This window comes from Scyliorhinus torazame, chromosome 7 (assembly GCF_047496885.1).
Source record: "Scyliorhinus torazame isolate Kashiwa2021f chromosome 7, sScyTor2.1, whole genome shotgun sequence".
Classification (NCBI taxonomy): Eukaryota; Metazoa; Chordata; class Chondrichthyes; order Carcharhiniformes; family Scyliorhinidae; genus Scyliorhinus; species Scyliorhinus torazame.
The window spans coordinates 40,980,323-40,998,591 of record NC_092713.1 but is presented as its reverse complement, the minus strand read 5'-3'; the positions used below and the strand labels follow the sequence as shown (position 1 = coordinate 40,998,591).

The 18,269-nt window shown below is 46.8% G+C and overlaps 1 protein-coding gene across 4 annotated transcripts in view; it reads right to left on the bottom strand.

Annotated features, from left to right (window-relative positions):
* Nucleotides 1–18,269, bottom strand: part of LOC140426159 (uncharacterized) — a 102,253-nt gene that overhangs the window by 72,931 nt on the left and 11,053 nt on the right. Inside the window, exon 1 of one of the 4 annotated variants that reach the window (XM_072510593.1) lies at nucleotides 6,234–6,351. The exons of 2 other annotated variants lie outside the window; for them this stretch is intronic. The gene's annotated coding sequence lies outside the window, so the exon portion shown is untranslated. Of the gene's footprint in view, nucleotides 1–1,359; nucleotides 1,463–6,233; nucleotides 6,352–18,269 lie in introns of those variants that run through there. One more of the 4 variants, XM_072510591.1, reaches the window with a different exon arrangement.

The window sequence follows — 18,269 nt, the reverse complement described above, 5'->3', positions numbered from 1 at the left end:
GCGCAGTGATTAGCATTGCTGCCTCACGGCGCCGAGGTCCCAGGTTCAATCCCAGCCCTGGGTCACTGTCTGTGTGGAGGTTGCACATTCTCCCAGTGTCTGCATGGGTCTCATCCCACAACCCAAATATGTGCAGGGTAGGTGGATTGGCCACGCTAAATTGTCCCTTAATTGGAAAAAAATAATTGGGTACTCTAAATTTTTTTTAAATTGAAAGTTCGAGAAGCGTTTAACTTTTTCCTATCGTTACCTTTGTGGGTGTTTAACTCAGTAAGTCCTTTTATGTTTCTACCTTCCAGAAAGCCTGCTAGGTTGATTTTACATAGACATAGAATTTTCAGTGTAGAAGGAGGCCATTCAACCCATCATTTCTGCACCGGCTCTTGGAAAGAGCACCCGACTTAAGCCCACACCTCCACCTTATCCCCGTAACCCAGTAACCTCACCCAACATTTGGACACTAATGGGAATTTAGCGTGACCAATCCACCTAACATGCACATCTTTGGACTATGGGAGGAAACCAGAGCACCCGGAGGAAACCCACGCAGACACGGGGAGAACGTGCAGACTCCGCACAGACAGTGAACCAAGGCGAGAATCGAACCTGGGACCCTGGAGCTGTGAAGCAACAATGCTAACCACTGTGCTACTTCACGTGAATGGTGAAACACAGACATTGAGTCAAATTCCTTCGTTCTTCTAAATCCTTCAACAAAACCTGTGATGGTCGGACTTCAAGCAGCATCAAGAGGGAGTCATTTTTACCCTCCTCTCATGGCTGTAACAATGTTACAGGACAGCAGGTTTGACAGTTCATGAAGGAAATGGAAAGCCTGCAACATGTAGAAAGGAAAGTGTGAAAAGTATTTACACATTTTCAAATGTTACTGTTCGGCCCTGGACTGTAATGTAGATGTGTTTTTAATACAGTGATTCATCACAGGGAACTGTCCTTAAAGTTATGTTGACCCTTACTTGACCAGTCTTGTGGATTTGTCCAAGTACAGTGAAAAATGTATCAAAATGCCCAGTCAGCCCTGTTATTTTTTCGATTGTGATTTTAATGGATCTGCTAAAATAAATCTAACCAACCACTTCCCTACGCTGATTGACAGGCACTCTGCTTTGAAATTAAAATGAACACCTTTTTAAATTCTAAAATCAAAGCTTAATGCCAAGGATGAAGATGCTGGAAATCTGGAATAAATACAGAAAGCGCTGGAATTACTCAGTAGGTTTGGTAGCATCTGCAGAAAGAGAAACAGCGTTAATAGTTTGATTCAAAATGTTAACTCACTCCCTCTCCATCAGATGCTGTAAGACCTGTTGAGTTCTTCCAGCACTTTGACTTTATTACCTGCTCATTCCTTCCCAGACCGCAGTCTTTGTTGCTCAGCTGTGGCCATTATCAATGCTTTACTAAGTTTCAAGTGCTAATGGCTTTCAGCACAGTAGGCATTCCTTGCATCTGAAAACGAATGACAGTTTCAAGAAGTTGCAATAACAGATTGTGCCTTTGATGTGGTTTCCGGTTTGTTGACAGAAACTACAGGATTACAAGTACTTTACTTTTAAATACATGACAGAATGTAATTTTTTTCCCCCTTAACATCAATGATACGGAGGTTTTTGTAGATGTCAATAAGTTCATTTCTCTCCTTGCCCCCAGTATGCAAAGTATTTTCCATTGATATTGCCCATAGAATTTGAGGATTGTACATAGTGCATTTGGGCGAGTGGCTATGGAGGATACATGTGGGACAGAAATGGCATATGTTGATTATGGATCTGAGCGGGGATAGGTAAGGTGAGGTTGAGAGGGTCGTTCAATAGTGTTGGGAGCTGGGATACTGTGTTGGAGAACCGAGGCAGGCCTACTAACTGGCCCACCTCCTTAACCACACTCCGCCCATACCACTTCAGTTTGCAAGCTGCACTGCGAACAAAAGTTGCATGTGAAGTCAGCAGACATGGCTTAGCTGTGCAGGTTGTGAGCTGCGCAAGTTGGGTTTTCCCCAAGCCCAGAGGAAGATTTGGCTCTTCATCTTCTTGTACACATGTGTAAATGACAAGTCTGAGGTATTCACAACAATTTTCAGCCAGAAGTGTCGAGTGGATAATCTATCTCGGTCTCCTCAGGAGGTCCCCAGCATAGATCATAGAAATTACAGTGCAGAAGGAGGCCATTCGGCCAATCGAGTCAGCACCGGCCCTAGGAAAGAGCACCCTACTTAAGCCCACATCTCCACCTTACCCCGTAACCCCACCTAACCTTCTTGGACACTAAGGGCAATTTAGCTGGCCAATCCACCTAACCTGCACATCTTTGGACTGTGGGAGGAAACCAGAGCACCCGGAGGAAACCCACGCAGACACGGGAGAACGTGCAGACACCGCACAGACAGTGACCCAAGCCGGGAGCTGTGAAGCAACTGTGTTAACCACTATGCCACCGTACCGCCACTGACACAGATGTCAGTGGTCAGCCAATACGATTCACTCCAGCGTGATATGAATAAACGGCTGCAGGCACTGAATGTTGCAACGACTTTGGGCCCTGCCAATAATCTGGCAATAGTACTGAAGACGTGTGCTCCAGAACTTGTCGCACCCGTAGCCAAGCTGTTCCAGTACAGTTACAACACTGACATCTACCTGTGGAAAACTGCCCAGGTATGTCCTGTACTCAAGAAACAGGACAAATGCAACCTAGCCAATTATCGCCCTATCAGTCTACTCTCCATCAGCAAAGTTATGGAAGGTGTCATCAACTGTGCTATCAAGTGGCACTTACTCAGCAATAACCTGCTCACGAACGCTCAGTTTGTATTCCGCCAAAGTCACTCAGCCCCTGACCTCATTACAGTCTTGGTTCAAACATGGACATGAATGCCAGAGGTGAGAGTGACTGCCCTTGACACTAAGGCAACATTTGACTGAGTATGGCATCAAAGAGCCCTAGCTAAACTCGAGTCAATGGAAATCAGGGTGAAAACGCTCCACTGGTTGGAGCCATACATGGCACAAAGGAAGATGGTTGTGGTGGTTGGAGGTCAATGATCTCAGCTCCAGGACATCACAGTAAGAGTTCCTCAGGGTAATGTCCTAGGCCCAACCATCTTCAAATACTTCATCAAGGACCTCCCTTCCATCAGAAGGTCAGAAGTGGGGACCTTTGCAGATGACTGCGTAATGTTCAGCACCATTCCTCAGATAATGAAGCAGTCCATGTCCAAATGCAACAAGACTTGGACAATATCCAGGCTTGGATTGATAAGTGGCAAGTTACATTCATGCTACACAAGTGCCAGGCAATGACCATCTTCGACAAGAGAGGATGTAACCATCACCCCTTGACATTCATTGGCATTACCATTGCTGAATCCCCCACAATTAACATCCTGGGGGTTACCATTGATCAGAAACTGAACTGGACTGGCCATATTAATACTGGGGCTACCAGGGCAGGTCAAAGGCTAGGAATCCTATGGCAAGTAACTCACCTCCAGACCCCCCAAAGCATGTCCACCATCAACAAGGCACAAGTCAACTTGCCTGGTTGAGTGCAGCTCCAACAACCCTCAAGAAGCTCGACACCGTCCAGGACAAAGCAGCCCGCTTGATTGGTACCCCTTCCACAAACATTCAAACCCTCCACCAGCGGCAAACAGTGGCAGCAGAGTGTACCATCTACAAGACGCACCGCAGTAACTCACCAAGATTCGTTAGACAGGACCTTCCAAACCCATGACCAGTAACATCTAGAAGGACAAGAGCAGTAGACACCTGGGAACCCCACCACCTGGAGGTTCCCCTCCAAGTCACTCAGCATCCTGACTTGAAACAATTTGCTGTTCCTTCACTGTCGCTGGGACAAAATCCTGGAACTCCCTCCCTAACAGCACAGTGCACCCACACCTCAAGAACCTCAGCGGTTCAAGAAGGCAGCTCACCACCACCTTATGAAGTGTGGGCAATAAATGCTGGCCTATCCAGTGATCCCCACACCTCATAAAATGAATTAAAAATATTAAATAAATATTTAAGCCTTAAGACTTGGAGACAAATACTCTGTATTCAAGAGACCAGGGGCGGGATTCTCCGATCCTGAGACTAAGTGTTGACATGGACACAGAATTTGTGGACATGCACAACAGCAAAACTGGTGCCACACCTGGACCAATTCCGCTACTGTTAAGGGGCTAGCACTGGCGACATGTGGAACACTATCAATTCTGATGAGAAACAGTGCCGGATTTGCCGATTGACACTCAGGAGGCTCACAAGCTGTAGCCACGTGCAGGAGCAAAAGGTGGTTTGTCACCCAGGCCAACACCGTATGGGTGGCGTCCACGGTGGAGGCATTGGGGGGGGACGACGTTCATGGTTATGGATCAGCATGTCCAAGGCCTGGGGCATTCTGTGCAGGCGCTGGCCGACGCCCAGGGCAGGGTTGCCGTCTCACAGACATCTATGTGCCTGAGCCACCTGGACATTGCAGTGCTTCTCCTGAGTATGGCCCAGTCACAGCAGGCCATGGCTGGGAACGCCATGGCGGCATTACCCAGGTGCTGGCCGACCTGGCACAGACAGAGGGCTGTGGCCCAGTCCCAGAGGGAGATGGTTCAGTCACTGGCTGATGTGACACAATCCCAGAAGGTGTGACACGACCCCAGAAGGTGATGGCACAGTTAATGGGTGATATGACACAGTCCCAGATGGAGACAGTCCACTTCCTGTGTTCCATGGTCGCGAGCGTGCAGACCCTGGTCGAAAGCAGAGCGGGACTCCAGGCCTGGCAGTGCCAGGTGGTGGGGAAGCCTCAGGGATTAGCTCCACTCGCACCCCCATCACATGGGGCAGCCCGGCGGCAATCGGTCACTCAGAGGGACAGGGAGGTGATGGGGCCCATGCCGGTGACTCCCGCAGGAAAGATGCTGGAACACCGCAGCACCTTGAACTCTTTCCCGCCCCCCGTCCCCCCCACCCCGCCCCTCCTGTCCCTGGTGCATGTGAGCAGTGGGTGGAACAAGGCAGCACCATGCCACCTGGGACACCCAAGTGGCAGCCGGGCCTATCCCCATAAGACGGCTGCGAACGGGGACCCAGGTCGCAGCGCAGGAATCATAGCAGGCCACCTCCACCCTTGTTGTACCGTCTGGGGAACTACCTAATTGTAGCGTTAGGGCCCGTAAGGCCAGAAAGCTAGACACCCGTTTCCCGATTTTAAAAGCACAAGTGATCCATGCCATCGGGAACTCGGCCCATCGGAAGAAGGGATCATGGCAGCCCTGGAGAATACTGGGTCGGGCCCACTCATGATGTGCAAATGCATTCCGGAATGCTTTTACACCGCTTCGCGTTGACAGAATTGCGATTTGGCGTCAAATCGGCGCCCGCTGCAATATTGGCATCGGAACCTATTCTCTGCCCAATCACGTTTCCCAATTTCGCCGTTGGCCAACAGACAATCCTACTCCAGATCTGGACAACAATTGGAATAAGTGCTGGACATGCCTACTGAACTTGTGAAACCCCAGGGTCTTCATTGTATGACCCCTTTACTTTCCAGCAAAGAGATGATGCATAAATAAACTAGAAACTTTAACAATTGACATGGTTCAATTTCTCCATCCAAGGCCCTACATAAATGGAATTCCTTGAACAGTAATGGATTTGCATGCCCAGAGCATAGCATCAGCGACACCAATTTAGCCAACAAAACTCCCCAACTTCTAATGGACAATGTTCCACCTCCATTCAAAATCTGACTTTAACCCTCTGCAAGGCAGCCCACAGGATCCTACAAAACTAAAATATACCTTGCCCTCTAACAGCTGCAACCACTTGAAGATTCCAGAAAGGGCCAAGAAACAGAACTGTAATGTACAGTGGGGAACCCCACTTTGCACCCATTATATGACCCATCCATTAAAGAGGTCTCAGTAGCAGCATGACAAGCAACAATCATATCACCCCACAAAGCAGTCTACCAAAAGGGGCTCCACAAGGCCTCATACGACTTGCAGTAGCTGTAATGTGTGACCAATTTAAGAGCAGTAGCTACAATATTAATCCTCAGTGGGCAGTAACCAATTTATACTTCCCTGCTGGACTCACACTGTAGTCATGGAAAAGCTCTGTTGGTAGCCTGGATTAACAAACAAAGCTTCACTCCTAGCTTTTAAAAGAATACCATGACAGGAAAACACTAAAAAATACTCTGCTTACATTTAACAAAGGAAGTCCAACTGATAGCTCCACATCCCGGCCTCCTCCAGTGAATTTGTAAATTGTAAGCCTAGCTGGAAAACTCCAAGTTCACACTTCATTCAGCGTCAAACTAAAATAGTGAGTGATAGCCTCCCTGAAATGGTGTCACAACGCTGCATTCCAAAGGACTCTACCCAGCTACGTTGCAGTGATGCATAACTGGCAAGACATTGTAACTTGCATTTAACAATTAACAAGTTACTTATTCATTGCAAGTTAAACTGTATTTGAACATGAAAACTTCAAACATCTATGGATTTAAAATGTCTTTAAGGGATGACAATTCAAGTTTGTTCTTTTAATTACGAGTGAGCTTCCAACTCTGCTTATCTCATATTCATTGTACCATCACAAGTGTGCGTTCTTTCTCTCTTTTTCTCTTTCATACTTTCGCCCTCTTCCTCCTCTGCCTCTCCAAAAATTCAATTTTCCTACCCCTCCCCCCTCCCCCCAATTCTGAGTCTCTCTGGTACCCCAACATTTGTTATTTCAGTGTCTGTGCCACTGCAATATCTCCCTTGCAATCATAGAATCCCTACATTGCAGAAGGCTGCCATTCGGCCCATCGGGTCTGCACCTACCCTCTGAAAGAGTACTTCACCCAAGCTCACTCCCTTGCCCCATCCAATTAATCTAACCCACACAGCGTTTTGGACATTAAGGGACAACTTAGCACGGTCAATCCACCGAATTTGCACGTCTTTGGACTGTGGGAGGAAACCAGAGCACCCGGAGGAAGCCCACGCAGACACGGGGAGACTCACAAAGACAGTGACTCAAAGGCCGGAATTGAACTTGGGTTCCTGGAGCTGTGAGGCAGCAGTACTAACCACTGTGCTACCCTGCCGCTCAGCAATGCTGTGCAGCATTCTCTTAAGCCTTTGTCATTGAAACAGGGAGGTTGAAATCTTTCAAATGCATCTGTAGTTTATGCCCAGGCAGTTATTCTGAATGGGCAGCATGGTAGCACAGTGGTTAGCACAGTTGCTTCTCAGCTCCAGGGTCTCGGGTTCGATTCCCAGCTTGGGTCACTGACTGTGCGTAGTTTGCACGCTCTACTCGTGTCTGCGTAGGTTTCCTCCGTGCGCTCCGGTTTCCTCCCGTAGTCCAAAGATGTGCAGGTTAGGTGGATTGGCTATGCTAAATTGTCCCTAAGTGACCAAAAGTTTAGGCAGGGTTACTAGGTTATGGGGATAGGGTGAAGTCGTGGGCTTAAGTAGGGTGCTCTTTCCAAGAGCCGGTGCAGACTCGATGGGCCGAATGGCCTCCTTCTACACTGTAAATTCTAGGTTCTACCCGCAATGTGACAGAGTACTGGTTAACAGCACATTTGATGAGGCTGCAATTGAGGGAACATGCAAAGTGAAAGGAATCTCATACATTGACAGTGACTGCTGGAAAGGTTGTGAAGACAGGTGCAGGTCCACTTGCTTTGGAAGAGGCAGGGCAGTAACTTAAATACCAGAAAGGACTGATACAGATGGTAAAGGTTGTGAGCAATGGCAGTTAGTTAAATGGGCTGGCAGTGGAGGAGAAAATAATAATAATCTTTCTTAGTGCCACAAGAAAGCTGACATCAACACTGCAATGAAGTTACTGTGAAAACTCCCTAGTCGCCACACTACGGCGCCTGTTTGGGTACATGGAGGGAGAATTCAGAAAGTCCAATTCACCTAACAAGCATGTCTTTCAGGACTCGTGGGAGGGACCGGGAGCACCCGGAGGAAACCCACGCAGACAGGGGGAAAACGTGCAGACTCCGTGCAGACAGTGACTCAAGCCGGGAATTGAACCCGGGTGCCTGGTGCTGTGAAGCAACTGTGCTAGCCACTGTATTACCCATTCAGAATGACTGTCAGGGCATAAACTATAGACATATTTGAAAGATTTAAACCTCCCTGCTTCAATGACAGAGGTTCAAGAGAGTGCTGCACAACATTGCTGAGAGACCAGGGCCTGCATTGAAAAAATTAACTGAGTAACTACAACAGCTATTGTTATATGACATTTCATTGAGCATGTATTTCCGCAGGGATCAGTTCTGGGTCCTCTGCTGTTTGTGATTTTCATGAATGACGTGGATGAGGGAGTTGAAGGGTGGGTCAGTAAATTTGCAGACGATATGAAGATTGGTGGAGTTGTGGATAGTGAGGGGGGCTGTTGTTGGCTGCAAAGAGACATAGATAGGGTGCAGAGCTGTGCTGAGAAGTGGCAGATGGAGTTTCACCCTGAAAGGTGTGAGGTTGTCCATTTTGGAAGGACAAATAGGAATGCGGAATACAGGGTTAACGGTAGGGTTCTTGGCAATGTGGAGGAGCAGAGTGATCTTGGGGTCTATGTTTATAGATCTTTGAAAGTTGCCACTCAAATGGATAGAGCTGTGAAGAAGGCCTATGGTGTGCTAGCATTCATTAGCAGAGGGATTGAATTCAAGAGCCATGAGGTGATGATGCAGCTGTACAAAACCTTGGTACAGCCACATTTGGAGTACTGTGTACAGTTCTGGTCGCCTCATTTTAGGAAGGATGTGGAAGCTTTGGAAAAGGTGCAAAGGAGATTTGCCAGGATGTTGCCTGGAATGGAGAGGAGGTCTTACGAGGAAAGGTTGAGGGTTCTAGGCCTTTTCTCATTAGAACGGAGAAGGATGAGGGGCGATAGATGGTTTATAAGATGATCAGGGGAATAGATAGAGTAGACAGTCAGAGACTTTTTCCCCAGGTAGAACAAACCATTACAAGGTGACATAAATTTAAGGTGAATGGTGGAAGATATAGGGGGGGATGTCAGAGGTAGGTTCTTTACCCAGAGAGTAGTGGGGGCATGGAATGCACTGCCTGTGGAAGTAGTGGAGTCGGAAACATTAGGGACCTTCAAGCGGCTATTGGATAGGTACATGGATTACAGTAGAGGGGCTGGTTTAGCTCACTGGGCTAAATCACTGGCTTTTAAAGCAGACCAAGGCAGGGCAGCAGCATGGTTCAATTCCCGTACCAGCCTCCCCGAACAGGCACCGGAATGTGGCGACTAGGGGCTTTTCACAGTAACTCAATTGAAGCCTACTCGTGACAATAAGTGATTTTCACTTCATTTTTTTCATACGGTAGAATGCTGGGGTGTAGATTAATTTGTTCTTAATCTAGGACAAAAGTTCAGCACAAATCGTGGGCCGAAGAGCCTGTTCTGTGCTGTATTTTCTATGTTCTGTAACATCCTTTTTAGGCAGAACAGATCTGAATAAATTGACATGCTTTCCCCATTGACAAAATTTAACACAGAGTTTACAGTGTAATTGGAGGAGAGGGAATGTTACTGCCACTCAGTGTGGCAGTAATTGATGATGATAATAAGTGAAGAAGAACCCTATAATTCAGATGCGTTCTCATACATTTTGACACAAAAATGCTGCACCCTTTTCATTTGCCAAATACTATATTTCCAGTTTTCCTTGGCTGACCCAGTTACTCGCACAGACATTATCGTATACATGCACACCACCCACTAGATAACTACTTGTATGCCAACTTTTGCAAGTCAACAGTTTCTGCAAAGAAAAGAGGATGGTTAACATATTGGAATGATTTAATTACTCCATTTGGTATTGCAGTGGAATTGTAGCAGCATTGGCCCAAAAGCCGTATCATAGGTAGTATATTCAGCAGGACACCACTAATAAAATAATCCTTCTCTTCTTCCACGGAAGTCAGTAACTTTGAAATGATCAACTCAACTCCAATCAAACCAGAAATGCCCAGCGTAAAGGAAGTCAGTATTTTGTTATGATGGTCAATTATACAATTAATATCTGTGCTACACAATAGTGGACGGTTATGCTTCCTCTCAACAACCATCAGGGTGTGGGTAAGGTTATGTAAGGTGGGTGGATAGCTGGAGTGACTTTATCCTCCAGATTTACATATCCTGGACTTGGGAAAACTGGTTTGGTCACTGGAGCAGACCCAAAAGGAAGACGTCAAACTTAACCATATCCTCTTGGTTCCTGAATATCAGGAGTGTTGATTAAAATAGTCAAAAGTTTGGAACAGCCACTCAAAAAAAAAAGAATGTGAGATGTAGTTCCTCTGTGAAGAACCATATCTTCCAGGCCATAAAAAATACATGTGACATGGTCATCATTGAATTTGATCAAGGGGAGGTTGATGCTGTTGCTCTGCGCAACAATCTTCAACCTAGATCTGCCAAGGTACATGGAAGGAAGCCCACATAGATACTTCCAATGGGTGCCTTTGCCTTCAGTGGTCAGCAAGGTGGCATGCCAAGATATGTCTGGACGAAGTCAATAGGAAGGACATGCAAAATGTACCAGAACAATCTATACCGGAAATCCTTCAATCCCTTCAGGGTGCAAGGACACAAAAGGGAATTTCATAGAGACAGTTCCGAATTGTGAGGCAGTGTTGATTCTTCATTCATTTTCGCTTTTGTTTCTCCTCTATCCACCCCCCTCCTCCACTATCTCCTCTCCACCCCCCAAATCTCGTCCACTACCTTGTTTTCTTCAGACGGATCTTCCGGTTACCCGCCCTGACAGAAGGATCTAACTTTAAAAATTGACCTACCTTTTCAGATGTGGACAGCTTTTGTTTTTATTTGATATCCAGAATTTGCAAAATATTTGTTTTAATCTCTATCCATCAAATGCAACTGGAGTTGACTGATGTGACCAAGTGCAGTGTCTTTGGGGAGGGAAGGGGTGCTGAAACATTTTTCTGTCAGTGTCCTATCAGTACGGTTATTGTAATTTCTGTACCTCGGCAGATATTTCCACTGACCCAATCCGTGAAGCAAGGAAAAGCATGAACGTCAACCTAAAAAACAAAAGCTGACTAATGGTTTCAGTAAATCTGATACAGTTGCCAAAGGCTGAAAGTCCTGCGTATAATAAGCACACACACACACAACACGGAAACAAGTAGCTACATCAGTTTGTAACTGTTGCTGTGTCTAACATTGTATTAGAGCAAAGACAAACTGAGCACACAAAATGGTCGTGTGTTGAAGAGAAGTTCCCCAGGAAATTATAAACTTTTATTCTGGTTCACAACTGACAGATTTTTAATCATCAGAGTGAAAAACAAAATGATAATTGGATTTCACGAGTGAAGAACCATCAGCTTTCTAAAAGTAGCACTCAATCCACCACATCCGCTCAGCTGGAACAGTTCACAGATTCACTGTCCACTCTTTGGAAATAGCTTGCAGAGGCTGCAACTCAACTGGTACGACTCTTTGCCATCTCACACAATAAATAGAACATAATAAATAGGAGGAATACATAGATGCACTTTGTTCAGCAGCATCCTTCATCTACTCCCCACCCAACTGAGGTCAGGCTGGAACCAATTCTCCTTCCTCACCATTTCTTTCTGGCACCCATTATTGCTTCTATTCTCTTTCCTCCCCATTACAAAGCAACAGCTTCATCCTCTGCTCCTTCCCACTCCTTTTATTGCCATCCATTTCTCCTTTCTTGTTCTTCCTTGGTTAGCAACACAATGAAGAAATGACATTTGCTGCCTTCTCCTCCTCCATTTTCGCTCCGCTCATTTCTACACATGTTGCGAACTGATTTCAGTCAATTCTGTGGATGAGAATTCCTAGCCCTATGAGAATTCAGTCACTTTGTATTAAGATGCACTATGAGCCCAACCATCTTCAGCTCATTCAACAGTGACCTTCCATCCAGCACAAGGTCAGAAGTGAGGATGAATGTTCGCTGATGATTCTCTGTGCTCAGTACCATTTGAACGACACCAAATTCCTCAGATGCGAAAACAAATGTGTGCCCTGATGCAGCAAGTCCTGGATAACATGCAGGCTTGGGCTGATAAGTGGAGAGCGAGATTCATGCCACACAAATGTGAGGCACTGACCATCTCCAACAAGTGAGAGAAAATCTAATAGTGTCTCCTTGACATTCAATGGTATTATGATATGATCACTGAATCTCCCACCATCTTAATTCTGGGGGTTACCATTGGCCAAAAACAGAACGGGACCAGTCACAGGATTACTGCAACAAGAGCATAGATACATTCTCCCCACGTGCTATATCTTTCCGTCTCTTGAATGTATTCAATGTTTTAGCATCAACTACTTCCTGTGGTAATGAATTCCACAGGCTCATCACTCTTTGGGTGAAGAAATGTCTCCTGATATCTGTCCGAAATGGTTTACCCCGAATCCTCAGACTGTGACCTCTGGTTCTGGACACACCCATCATTGGTAACATCTTCCCTGCATCTACCCTGTCTAGTCCCATTAAAATGTTGTAAGTCTTTATGAGATCCCCCCTCATGCTTCTGAACTCCAGCGAGAACAATCCCAACCTAGTCAATCTCTCCTCAGATGACAGTCCCGCCATCCCTGGAATCAGTCTGGTAAACCTTCACTGCACTCCCTCGAGAGCAAGAACTTTGTTCCTCAGAAAAGGGGACCAAAACTGTACACAATACTCTGGGTGTGGCCTCACCAAGGCCCTGTATAATTGTAGCAACACATCCCTGCTTCTATATTCGAAACCTCTTGCAATGAAGGCCAACATACCATTAGCCTTCTTTACCACCTGCTGCACCTGCATGCTTACCTTCAGCGACTGATGCACAAGGACACTCAGGTCTCGCTGCACACTCCCTTCTCCCAATTTACAACCATTCATTTAGTAATCTGCCTTCCTGTTTTTGCTTCCAAAGTGAATAACCTCACAATTATCCAAATTATACTGCATGTTTACAGCTGGGAATTCTGTGGCAACTCACTTCCAGACTCCCCAAAGTTTGTCCACCATCTGCAAGGCACAGGTCAGGAGTGTAACGTAATATTCTCCACTTGCTTGCATGAGTGCAGCTCCAATAATACAAGATGCTTCACACTATCCAACACAAAGCAGGCCAGTCCACTGGCATGGTGGTTGCTCGAGTCAAACACTGGAAGCATCCAGCAGTGAACAAAAAAGAGGTTATATAAATGAAGGGCAAAGGCAGTTAACTAACACGAACAGAACACTATACAACAGATCTTAATTCTTTTGCTCCCTGGTCCACACTGCCCGGAGCCCTGCTCCCAGGGCCCGGCCAAACTCCCTACTGGCTGGGGTTTGCACGCGCCCACATGATTGGCTCCAAGCCGAACGACGAACATGGTGGGCGTGATTCTCCGCCGGCGTGATTCCCGTTTTGCAGGCGCTCGGGGGTTTCCCCGATGCATTGGGCTGCCCCTCAATGGGAAACCCTATTGAAAGGCCGGCGTAACCGAGAATCCCACCGGCGGGTTGGGGCCGAAATGTGGTGCAGCAGGGCAGAGAATCCAGCCCGAGGTCTGTGGAAGCCATCCCTTTAAAGAAGCCGCGCGCCACCCCATCCCTCCTCCCTTAGGTCCCTTGTTGCAGCTAGCCCAAAAGCTATGGACAGAAGTTACAAATTTTAACAGTCAGTGCCACCTCTGGAGGTACCAACTTAACGACAGGTGAACTGGCCTCACTCACTGCCTCAACAGGCACAGCTGGTTGAGCAGAATCAGGAATCCCTGGTCACCCCCTTGCCTGGACAGAGTTACAGAAGTGTTCACAATGCAAATTAGACTTCTCAACTCCAAGTTGGGGGTCGCCATCCTTCGACTCAAGTGGTTGGCACGCTTTCTGACGGTTTTCCCGTTAATATTGACCACATAAGACACTGGCCCTAACTGGGCCGTAACCTGTCCTTTTAACCAAGAATGGCCCGAATCAAAATGACAGATCAAAATCAGGTCTCCTACCCAGAAAAGCCTGTTGTCCCTCTGTTCTGGCTGCTGACACTTCTGGGAGGCCTGGCTTGCCTCCACCCTCCTTACCAAATTTGGAAACCCAAGATCCAATCTTGTTCGCTAGCCATTGGGCTGCGGGCAGCTCAGCTGGTGTGACCCCCGAGCTTGAAAGAAAGGTTGAGTGTACAATACCACAAAATTAGCCAACTGCTGGTGAAGTGGTTTATCAGACTGCTTTTTCATGACATTCTTGAAAGTTAGAAAGGCTTTCTCAGCCAGACCGTTTGATATTGGGTAGTAGGGGACTGTCCTTGTGTTCGATATGCCATTTACTCATACACACAAAAACCTGGAAATCAATCGGCGACAAAGGAGGTGCCATTGTCCGAGACAATTGATTAGAGAAGCCCATGAATGGCAAACACTCAGCGCAAGGTATCTACCATCCCAATCACTTGAACCGATAGCCGCTTAGAGTGGGCATGCACCATCACCAAAAACACCTTGCCCATAAAACGGACAAGCATAGTCACCATGGACCGGACTACGGGCAACCGCGCCATTGCCAAGGGTGAAGGGTGGCAGAAGGCAATGATTGCTGCATTAGGCAAGGGTGGCACTATTGTATTAGCTCTTCAATGGCTTTATCTATGCTTGACCACCAGATGTAGCTGCGCGCCAGCATCTTCATTTTGTCTTCCCTGGGTAGGAATTCACATGTCAATTCGTCCTGATGAGTCAAATAGGGCCTCAGCTGTCCAGATTTCTCATTACGCCAGCCAGATCATTCGTTTGACTTTTGAAAGATTAGAGTCTCTTTGGGTCCAGCTGTAGATGTGTCCCGCGGACAACGGCAGGGTTTCTAGGAAGTTTAAAGCTGGAATGATCTCCTGGGGTACAGGTGGCGGTGGTATGCTCTTGGGTAGGGGCAGGCGACTTTAATACATTTGCATTAGCAATTTGCGACCCAGGCCGGTGTTGGAAAGCAGAGTTGTAGACAGCTAACAGCAAGGCCCAATGTGGCACCCTTGCCGAGGCTATGGGCAGCTTGGGCTTATCTTCCCTTAAAGGGTCCATTAATGGCTTGCGGCAAGTCACTATGTCGAAGCGTTGACCGTACACATACTGGTGGAATTTCTTCACACTGTATATAACCACTAAGCCCTCCCTCTAAATCTGGGCATAGTTTTGTTCTGTTTCTGAAAGGGCCCTTGCGGAAATGTGATAGGGCACTCCGAACAATCCCCCATTTTGTGGGATGAAACTGTCCCCATACCGGAAGCTTGCTTCATGACTCAAAAGGTTTCCTCTTGGTGCTCTTTTCATTGTCACCGCTGATTCTTCCTGAATAGCTGAAATGAAAAAAATGAAATGAAAATCGCTTATTGTCACAAGTAGGCTTCAAATGAAGTTACTGTGAAAAGCCCCTAGTCGCCACATTCCGGCACCTGTTCGGGGAGGCTGGTATGAGAATTGAACCGTGCTGCTGGCCTGCCTTGGTCTGCTTTCAATGCCAGCGATTTAGCCCTGTGCTAAACCACTGGGTGGAATGGTTCCAATGTTGTGGCTAAATTCAAAATAAATCTTCCATAATAATTGACGGTACTAAATAAAGGATTTAAGCTCGCTGACATTTTTTGGGTGCAGGGACGTCTCGTAATGCTTTGACCTTATCTTCCAATGAGTGCAAACCTATTGCATCAATTCAAAATCCTCGGTGGTTGAGGTTTGAAAAGTACATTTTCCACCTGCACAACAAACCTCTGATGCCTCCTTTAGGCTGGTGATGGTGTTCTTCTGGTGTAGTACCGGTGACTAGCATGACATCAAGATAAACTGTCACCATTGGAAATCCCTGGAAGAGATTTTTCTTTGTGCGCCAGAAGGAAGTGCAGGCTAGAGCAATGCAGAACGACAGTCAGCTACAGTGGAAGAGCCCTGTATGTATATTGATTGCAGTGAACTTGATTATCTGCCGGCGGGATCCTCCGTTACGCCGGCAGCGCGCTCACGCCCGCGGATTTTCTGACGGCATGGGAGTGGCAACAATGGGAAACCCCATTGGCCGGCTGTTGGGATGGAGAATCCCGTTGCTGGCAGCGCGCCGCACCAGAAAATAGGTGTGGTGGGACGGAGAATCTGGCCCCTCATCTAACTCTAGTTGCAGGTAGGCCTGACTGAAGTCCAATTTTGAATAGGTAACGCCCGCCGCAACTTGGCATAGAAGTCCTTGATTTGGGAAAATCAGTTACGGATTCACCTGGGCAGCCTGATTTATAGAACATAGAACATAGAACATAGAAAATACAGCACAGAACAGGCCCTTCGGCCCACGATGTTGTGCCGAACCTTTGTCCTAGATTAATCATAGATTATCATTGAATTTACAGTGCAGAAGGAGGCCATTCGGCCCCCCGAGTCTGCACCAGCTCTTGGAAAGAGCACCCTACCCAAACTCAACACCTCCACCCAACACCAAGGGCAATTTGGACATTAAGGGCAATTTATCATTGGCCAATTCATCTAACCCGCACATCTTTGGACTGTGGGAGGAAACCGGAGCACCCGGAGGAAACCCACGCAGACACGGGGAGGACGTGCAGACTCCGCACAGACAATGACCCAAGCCGGAATCGAACCTGGGACCATGGATCTGTGAAGCAATTGTGCTATCCACAATGCTACCGTGCTGCCCTTAAGAACAAATAAATCTACACTATATCATTTTCCCGTAATCCATGTACCTATCCAACAGCTGCTTGAAGGCCCCTAATGTTTCCGACTCAACTACTTCCACAGGCAGTGCATTCCATGCCCCCACTACTCTCTGGGTAAAGAACCTACCTCTGATATCCCTCCTATATCTTCCACCTTTCACCTTAAATTTATGTCCCCTTGTAATGGTGTGTTCCACCTGGGGAAAAAGTCTCTGACTGTCTACTCTATATATTCCCCTGATCATCTTATAAACCTGTATCAAGTCGCCCCTCATCCTTCTCCGCTCTAATGAGAAAAGGCCTAGCACCCTCAACCTTTCCTCGTAAGACCTACTCTCCATTCCAGGCAACATCCTGGTAAATCTTCTTTGCACCTTTTCCAGAGCTTCCACATCCTTCCTAAAATGAGGCGACCAGAACTGTACACAGTACTCCAAATGTGGCCTTACCAAAGTTTTGTACAGCTGCATCATCACCTCACGGCTCTTAAATTCAATCCCTCTGTTAATGAACGCGAGCACACCATAGGCCTTCTTCACAGCTCTATCCACTTGAGTGGCAACTTTCAAAGATGTATGAACATAGACCCCAAGATCTCTCTGCTCCTCCACAGTGCCAAGAACTCTACCGTTAACCCTGTATTCCGCATTCATATTTGTCCTTCCAAAATGGACAACCTCACACTTTTCAGGGTTAAACTCCATCTGCCACTTCTCAGCCCAGCTCTGCATCCTATCTATGTCTCTTTGCAGCCGACAACAGCCCTCCTTACTATCCACAACTCCACCAATCTTCGTATCGTCTGCAAATTTACTGACCCACCCTTCAACTCCCTCATCCAAGTCATTAATGAAAATCACAAACAGCAGAGGACCCAGAACTGATCCCTGCGGATCAGCATCTAGCCCTCACGAATCCGAATGATCAGGTTTAAGGACAGGGACTAGATCGGCGCCACCCGCTCTGAAAACTGAACCAACTTGATTATACCCAGCTCTTTCAATCTCTCTAGCTTTGCTTCAACTTTCTGATACAATGCATATGGAAACTGCCTAGCTCCGAAGAATTTATCCAGATCGACAGGTATCTTGTTTTTTATGCCCTTAATCTGGCCCAGTTCCTTGTGGACGGAATCTTCATACCTTCTTAAGACATCTTGGGGGACAGTTGGATATTTTGAAGGTTTTCAGCCAGTTGAGCCTAATCTTCTGTAACTAGTCTCTTCCCAATAGACTGGGTCTATGTCGTTCCACGACAACCAAAGGCAGGTTGGCCTCCTGCCCTCTGTATGCCACTGGCTGTTTCAAAGATCTTCAAAATTTTTCCGGTGATTGTTGAAAGTTTGGCTGTAGAACTCTTCAAGCTCAAAGATTGGGTTCCAGCATGAAGATATTGCAAAGTCTGCTCACCCACTACAGTCAACATCCATTTTACAGGTTTTACTATTTACCCTTAAGACAATTTCTTTCGGAGCGGTCTTATGCAATTGAACTGCAGTTAATCGATACATTACTTG